We start from the raw sequence: 9,369 nt of genomic DNA, 5'->3' as shown, positions 1-9,369 counted from the left end.
CTCGGACTTCTCTTTATTTTGAGCTTTTTTCTTCAATACGTGTATATTTCACATTTTCTACTAAACCTACAATAAATGCGCTCGGAGACATTGTCCACTTGTTGAATGATTGCTTCTGTCTACTAGAAGCAACCTCTGTGAGTGATATCCATCTGTAGTCCAATGATGATAATAATGAACAACGAAAATGATTTACTATTATTATTCTATTGTATTATTAATCATAATTAATGATCGTAATTAAAAATTACTGTAATACGTATACTGTGCTGCACGTTGACAAAAAAAAAAAAAAACTGTAACATATAAATCATAAATTCTGAAATGTTATATTATTTCACTGTTATTAATAATAATACATTAGTCATTCTGTTATATTAATTGTATGAAATAACATTTATAATAACTTACTATTGCTAAAGTACTTAACTTGCTAAAAGTCTCCTCGTAGTAAATTGATTGTTTACGTTTGTCACTTTGGAAGATAATAAATTGTTAAATTAAAAAATATTACTGGATGAAGAGTAAATATCTCGGAGATTGAGTAAGGAACCTTGGTTAAAGTTTCCATAAAATAAACTAAAGAAAAGACTGAATGTAGTAATAGTAATCGAATTGAGACTACGTAAAGATGATCAGCCAGATATCTAAAGGCAAAGAGCATTCGTGAACATCTTGTGCATTTTACTAAGGATAATCGTTTTAAAGTCTTTTTACACAGTGATGCAGACGCTTAGTAAACTTTCGATGTTTGAAATCGGCTAATACTGAAATATTTAGTATTTATTTGTATAGTCAAGTTTAAACCTTTCTGTGGGTTTATGTTTCTTATGTTCTTTTTTAAATTAGATTTCCACTTGTTCTAATGGAACCAGCCGATGTTTGATGCTCCGCTGATTTCATGTCTTCCTTTTCTTCTAGCAATCCAAGAATTTTATTCAGATGTAGACTTCTCTAGGGCCGAATTTTTTTTTTTTAAATCACCTTTCTGAACGTAAAAGAGGCACATTGTTGTTTTTTGAGTTCTTGACTTTCTGATATCTCTTCTAATGGCGTTACAAACATTTCTACATCCTTTATAATGATAACTTTAAGAGAATAAGCGGTTTCCTCATGCTTATTTAACTTAATAATGTAATCTAGTAATCAGTAATACTGTTTTACTGACTGCAGCCCGCCATTTATAGACAACTGCTATCTGCTATCCCAGTCCTTTAATTTTTTGTAGCAGTAGAGGGCAAGTTCAAACTTATTGATTAAGGTGTACTATATCAGCGACCAAATAACAAGCGTTTTAATACAATATGTCTATAATGATCTTGCGTAGTAAGTTGGACTATCTAAGGAATGGATAAAACGTGAACCCCCCCCCCCTCTTTCTCTTTGCTCACCCAGCCTTAGGGTGAGAAGAAAAAGATGATCTCATCGAGAGATTTTTAATAAGGTCAAGCACCTTTTGGCTACTCGTGTATATATATATGACTCTGCATTACTTCAACCTTGGTATTTCTCCCGGTTATGGCTCCCGCTGATGAGACCTCAATAAATGTCGAAACCGGTCTGGGTAGTGGGTCTTCCCATTATGCATTGCATTATACATGCCCGAAAGGGAGGGGGGGATGTTTTGTATTATGGGATACATACTAAGGCCAGTGATATGAAGTCATTATCCTCTATATGCAAATATCTCCGATGTGAATATATTTCACGAGCAAAACATTGTTTTGCTTCCTTGGGATAAGGATTAAAACCAAGTATAAAATTTCTTGGTATCTTTAACGTATTATAAACTCAAGGTAAAAAACTTTCTACCTTGAGTTTATGTATATAAATATATATATATATATATATATATATATATATATATATATATATATATATATATATATATATATATATATATACAGGGTGTTCGGGATAAATTTGACATATTTATAATTAATTATATTTTTCCGTAAGTTACATGTATTAACACACACTTCTCTTCATTTAAAAGTTTGGACCCTTCTTCATTCATATACAAGATGTCAGAAAGGATGGATAGCTGGAACCCACCTGAATCATGGAAGAGAATAACTTGTATCATGATGATTCGTGCCCGCCATCAAAATAAGGATATTACGACTGCTGCCCAATGCTCCCTGAATACAGTAAAAACAATCAGGCATGAACTAGAGACTTGCAATGGTGACTACGAGGATGTAGCAAGAAGAAAGATCCCTAGCAGACGATCTGATTGCGTTCGTACAGCAGAATTCCTCGCAAATCTGCAGGAACAGGTGTTGAAGAACCCTGGCATTGGAATTCGGGCTTTGTTCGTGGAGTTGCTAACTGTAGTCAAGCCCTGGATAACAAGGGTAGCCAATGGTAGGCCGTATGTATGGCAGCAGGATTCGGCCCCTTGCCACACCTCTGGGAAAAGTCAAAAATGGTTGTCTGAAAATTTCTACGACTTCACCAGTCCAAATGTTTGGCCTCCAAACTCCCCAGACCTTAACCCCATGGATTATTTTGTATGGGGCGCAGTTGAAAAAGACACCAATCGCACTTCCAGTAATACAAAAGCACAGTTAATGGATAAAATTAAAACAGTTTTTGCGGCCCTTCCCAGGGAGACTGTAGCATCAGCTTGTTCGAGGTTCCGAAGCAGAATTGAAGCTGTGATCGATGCTAATGGTGGTTATTTTGAGTAAATCTTGTTGATAGTATTGTAATTAACTCTGCCTGTAATGTTTTTTTGTCAATTCATTAAATTTAATAGATACAAAGAAGATTTTCTTTTTCCTTACGAAACTGTCAAATTTATCCCGAACACCCTGTATATATATATTGATATTTGTATAAAGTTGTATAAAGGTATATGAAGAGAAAGTAGTATGAACTTTTTCACTCAAGTCCAGATTATGCAAAAGATTTATTGACGTCTTCTTAGCGCAGGACCATGGTCAGACTCCCTTCAAGGTTTCTTGAACTAACAACAGCAAAAACCACCATAAACTTTACTATATAAATCTATAGAAAACTAATCTGATGAAAACTAATCCACTAAAAATGGATAAGTTCATGCCATTTTACGCCAGTCCTCAGAAGTAGACATGGTTTCAATTATTAAAGCTCGACTCTGCATCTTATTTACGCCTGGGATGAGTTAGCTAAAGAACTCCGATTCCTTACCTCGGTCATCCTACAAACTGAACATGTGTACCCACCACCTAAAACTTCTCTTCAGTCAACAGAATAGCGCATGTTAATAATATAGAAATTCGTAGTAATTTCTTTCTCCTGTACTGACTCCATACTATCAAACTATTAAGAGTCCTCACCCTTAATAAATCAAAACTTCGTTCACTTCTTTTTATAAATTCCTAACACTGCTCTCTTAAGTAGAAACATCACCACTAAATTATACTATTGGAGTTTTTCGCGTATGGTGCGACTATAATACTCCATACTATTGGCAGAAACTGCGTATCGACACATGCTATTTATAGCCAAACTAGGCAAGCCGAGAAGCACCACCATTACTTATATATCCTTATATGGAAATATCCTTGTTACTTTCGTGTGAGACGGTCTAAGCGCTTTCACTTGGAACGCTATTATGAAGGTTCTTCGCGTCCTAGACGCCAAGAACCTTTGCGAATCCGAAGCCTGGTATGTCTTGGCTGCATGCCTTTTGGTTCGAGACTCCAGACAAGTGCTGAAGTGGGCGGCCTCCTCGGAGCGTTACCTGGATACCTTCGGGTGACTAACTGGCTCACTACGCTATTCCTCCCCATCAGGGCAAGCACCCCTGGTAGGGTTAATTACCTCTCTATACAAGTAATCCAAGGAAGATAGACTCCGACTCTAATTGGTGGGAGTCAGGAAATGTTTCAGGAGTTGATTCCGAGGTTCGGGACTTGGTCGGTGACGCGCAAGTCACCCATCCCAGCAGCGCCATCCAGAGCAGAAGAACACCTACTTGTGATATCTGTAACCAGCAAGAAACATCAGTGCGTCAGCGTTCCAGTAGCAACGACCTTGAGACATTTCGTTTGTTCTCTCTCTCTCTGCAATCGTGGGTTCATCACAACAGTTGGTCTTGGGGTGCACCTCACTTCCAAACATCCATCAGAGGCCAATGCTGCTATAAGAAAACGTGTGAAAGCACGGTGGAACAAAGAAGAAGAAAAGATCCTAGCAACCCAGGAATTTCAAGAATATCAACGAGGCTCTGGCTCAGGTTTTTCCCCATCGTTCATCTGATGACATCAAGAGTCACAGGAGTAAGGCTGGCTATAAGCAGTTGGTCCAAGAAATGGCTATGCCTCCTCCCCACAACGGTACGGGTAATATATCGTATCTCCCCTGCCGTCCTCCATAAAATCTGAGATCCATTCCTCCACCCAACCTCCAGAAATAACAGAGGAGACTCTGGACTCTAGACTTTCCTGAGCTGTGGTCCAATCCTCCCCCTTCTGGTGTATAATTATAACTCACTCAAAGCAGCCATTCGTGCCCACCTTTGTGGACGTGATGTCTCTCATAGTCTTGAAAGGTACTCCAGAATTTATTCTCTACTTTGAACCAACATCCAGTACAACATCGGCCTCAGCCTAGTTCATCAAATAATGTATTTATATGGAAGCAAAGGAAGAGGGCTTATGCAGTAATGCAAGCCCTCTACAAGAAGAATAGAAGGAGGAGCACCAAATCCATCCTTGATGGTGCCTTCCCTCCTCTCCTCCTCTTGAAGAACTGCATGTGCACTTCGTAGAGTTTTGGAAAACAGTGTTCTCTATTACACCTCCTCATCTTCCAGATTATGAAATATTGAAGATACAATGATGGACAGCAGCACTTGGGGTGCTCCGGTCCATCCCTGTATCTTCAATATTTCATCCAGTGTCTACAGAAAAAATTAAAGCAGTTCTCCCATCTAGCTCTGCCTTCAGACCTGATGGATTCCTAGCATCTAGGCTACGGAAGGTGCCTTGCAGATATTGCAAGATCTACTTGATACCCTCCAGAACAATTCCTCCATATCTCCGCAGTTCCAGAACTACATTTATTCCCAAGATGGACACAGCCACTAGAGCAGCAGACTACATACCAATTACAGTTCTCCAGTGATTCTCCGTTTGTTCTATAAAGTTTTGGTTAAGAGACTGCAACAACATATTAAGCATGACTTCCATCAAAGAGCCTTTATCCCTTCGCATGACTGTGTCGAAAATATATATATATCCTTTCCTCCCTTCTTTCTGATTCCCGATGACGCCTTAGGCCTCTCTACATGGTATCCCTGGACCTGCAAAAGGCCTTTGATAGCGTCTCCCTTCCTGCTATTCTTAGAGCGCTATCTGTTGCCGGATGTCCAGACCCCTTTCTGCACTACAGGATCACGTGTGACCTCTATTTCGGGGAGGTCGCCAGTGTGATTCTCTATCCCCTCTTTTCTTTAATTGCATCACTGATGAGTTTCTTCGCTCTCTTCCTAACCATATTGGTTACTCCCTTGGTGCATACTCTTTTAATGTGATAGCCTTTGCCGACGACCTTATTCTCGTGGCCTCTACTAAAGTAGGCCTGCAGGAACTCCTCGACCGGGCAGTTGATTTCTTTCATGTCAGAGGCCTTAATATTAATGTAGAGAAGTTCTGTTCTTTAGCTCTTGTTCCTTCAGGCCTTGACAAGAAGCTTAAGGTCGAGAACAGTCCAATTTTCCCTGCAGGACAGGTCATTACATTCTGTTTTACATTACATTACATTCTATCCTGGAAGAATGGAAATACTCGGGTATCTTCTTCACTCCGAAAGGAAGGACTTCTGTCTCTTCAGCCTTGGTTGCTGGGCTTACTCTTTTGAGGAAAGCTCCTCTTAAGCCACAGCAGAGGCTCTTTATTCTGTCTATTTATTTATGAGGTATTACCACAATTTGGTGCTCGAAAGAACTATCCCGAATGGATAAGGCAGTTCAGTCTGCGGTGAGATCTTGGCTCCGCCTACCTCCTGACACCTCAGTGACGTATTTTTATGCTATAGTGAAGGATGGATGGCTCGGTATTCCAGCTCTCCTATGGTTGATTCCGCGACTACGTTTCATCCGGTTAGCAAAGTTTGGAGCTTCCTCCTCGCCCATCTGCAGGAAGGCTTTCCGTAGTTCTGTTATTCAAGATGATTACAGACGCACTAGGGGTTGGAGCCAGTGCTAGTGCTCCCAGATACTAGCAGCATCGGAAGAGCATACGAGATGGGCATCTCTACTTCATGGCTCGATGTCGCTTCTCTTTGTCAATCTTACAAAGTGCCTCCCTCAACATCAGTGGATAAGAGATGGTACCAGATTACTACCAAGATATGAGTATGTAGACCTTATTACGACTAGAATTAATGTCCTGCCCACGAGGACCCGTACAGTTCACTGGGGTAGAGATGACATTAACTGTAGAGCTGGCTGCTGCTACAGTGAAATTCTATCTCACATCTCTCAGTGTTGTTTTAGAACACATGGAATCCTTGTACGGAGGCATGATGACGTGGTCCCAATATAAAATAACCTTTAAGAAATAAAGTTTGGGAGACCACAGGTAGGCATAAGGAAACTAGATTTGATAATAAAGAAAGAATAAAAAGAAGCACAGGTTATTGATGCTCAGGTAGTAGGTATTGGGCGCCAATTCATCTCTAACCATCTTAACACGGTTCAATACTACAGGCAAAACCAAGACCTTGTAAGAAATACAAGAGGAGTTTGGGGAACTCCTCACTTTACCAATGCTATTATTTCTTTTTGCTGGGTTTGGTGCTCCGCTAGTTATAAATACCTCTCATTATTAGGACTGTCATATGGTGACTTTAAACTTCTGCCTCTGTGTGCTCTGCAGTGCACACTGGTGGCTTGGCGCTTCCATCAGAGTATGACCGTTAGGATGCCTCGTGCCCGAATCGGATGATCTCGTGTAAAGGCTTTGGCCTAGTAAGATTTCAAGTGTAATACTGCACTCTCAGTATGTAATTCAATACATAAATATATGGAAATAACATTGTTACTTTCGTGTGAGATGGTCTAAGGCACTTTCACTTGGAACGCCATTATGAAGGTTCTTCGCATCCTAGACGCGATTCAATACCTGTTCTTTCCGACCAAACGGCATCGTCGATACCGACCGAACTACGGATTTTCTGGAAAGTGATTACGAAAGAATGATTTTACATGAGGTGGTAGGGTGATCCAAATAGATGATACAGTAGAACTGCATAATGATCACCTTATTAAGAAATTTCATACTACAGAAATAAGTTTTATTCCTAGAGAAGACAGCTGAGGGTTCCAAATAAATGAAAGGAATGCATTTAGAAGCCAAGCATTTGAATATCAACAAGCAGGTTGGAAATTTCATTATAATTTTGAGGGAACTGGCTGTACAAATGATATGGTTGATCACCGAAAGCATTACAACTGCAAGAGTCCCTAAAGGGTGGAAAGTGGGTAAATAAATCGATATAAAAGGATGAAGGAGACTATAATAAAATAATTAAACTAATAGATCGGTTTTTATTTCTTCAGTGATGAGTTAATATCGTAGAGAAATTAGTAAGGATGTACACAGAATCTGGCAGATAAAGGTGAGATTAGTGATGAAGGTTAATAACATTTATTAAAGGTTATCAGACTAGATTATTTCATTAATCTGGTATGATTTTATAATAAAGTAGCAAGTATGATCAATGAGAGGATGCATATGCTATGATCTTTCTAATTTCCTAAAAGCATTTGACAGATTGCCAAATGTTAGTGGTTTGGATTAGAAATTGGATGACCGATATCAGAGTTGTCTGTTAGAGAAACTCAATTATTACCTTCTTTAAGCTAGAGGAAAGTTAAAAATATAGTTCTACATATATCTGAGATTATTATTATTATTATGCAACCATATATTAGTTGATCGTAAATAGATTGCAGGAAGATATTCAGTTGTTTCTGAATTATGCGAATCTCAGGAGGATTATTAGGAATGATACCGATAGGTACTGGATCTTCAGGAAGATTTGAATAGCTAAAAATTGACAAATATGTTGGAACACAAATTTGATACAGCTAAGTATAAGGTATTAAAGCTAAGCGTAAAGATATGTTTCAATTGGCAGTATCCTAGCGAAAGAGGCAGGTTCTTGGTACGATTTTGGATAGGGACTAGAGAGAGAGAGAGAGAGAGAGAGAGAGAGAGAGAGAGAGAGAGAGAGAGTTCAAATATAGTTCTGAAAGTGAGTTAGTCGATTACATTCGGAGGTAGCAGGGTGGTTTCATCCCCCCAAAAAATAGAGAAACCGGCTTGCAGAACACGCACACACGCAGTTAACAGATATCATACACTAGCCTCACAGCTTTAGTTTTTTTTTTTTTTTTTTTGGCCTTCATTGAAAGCAACCCAGCGCAATCAGGTCCTCTCATATTGCTCATTTCTTAGTTCCTGATTCCTAGCGTAATTTTCGCCTACTCAAAGGTAGTGCGGGGTGGACTACAGAGCTTTTTTTTCTTGCTGTGTAAAATTATTTACGATTAATGTCATCTGTCTGTTTAAGTAAGATAATTTCCACTTTAGTTTATCGATGAGCTCTGAATACATGAAACTTTACTATCCCTTATTGAATATCATTCTCGGTCTTTTTAGGGCATTTCCCAGAATGAATAGCACGTGTTTCATTCACTTTGTCAGTTGGTACGAATATTATTCTTCGGACGTGGCTGGGCGAATTTTATTGAAATCCGGTATTTGGAATCCTTACAATCCTTACAAAGCTTGTCAAGCTATCTCCTTGACAGTATCTAGCGAAATTCACCTAATCTTTGTTTCTTTGCTCTGCAAATGATCGGAGTGAGAGGCGGTCAAATGATTTGTTGGGACAAAATTTGGAACATTTCGAAATGATGCAAAGTAATAATTATACTATGGCGGGATGAAATATAGCAAAATTTCGCATTGATTAAGTATTTTAAATTTATTTAATCAGCTTAATATTGGTTCAGTCCTATTATTTCTTGGATATCTGGCAACTGGTAAACATTTATTTGCAAATAAAATAGTTTCGCTCTTGTTGAATGAAATTTAATACCATTTGGTATTTAGGCTGTCTACTAAACTTTGTCCGGTTACCTCAGCTTTGGTTTTGGCTTATATGGAGACAAAATTAAGCATAAAATATACTTGCAATACGCAAACTAACTGGTACAGAAATGATCGTAGATAATAATAAAAACATACGATTACTAAAAATGTTCTTGTATATAGCTACATCATTCATTATTATTATTTTTTTTATTATTATAATTATTACGGGCAACTCCAAGGAATCCTTAGACTGATCGAGGGAGGCCCTAAACAT

Source organism: Typopeltis vanoorti, chromosome 17 (genome assembly GCF_054136105.1).
Source record: "Typopeltis vanoorti isolate ZY-2024b chromosome 17, IOZ_Tvanoo_1.0, whole genome shotgun sequence".
Taxonomy (NCBI): domain Eukaryota; kingdom Metazoa; phylum Arthropoda; class Arachnida; order Uropygi; family Thelyphonidae; genus Typopeltis; species Typopeltis vanoorti.
This window is presented reverse-complemented; position numbering follows the sequence as displayed.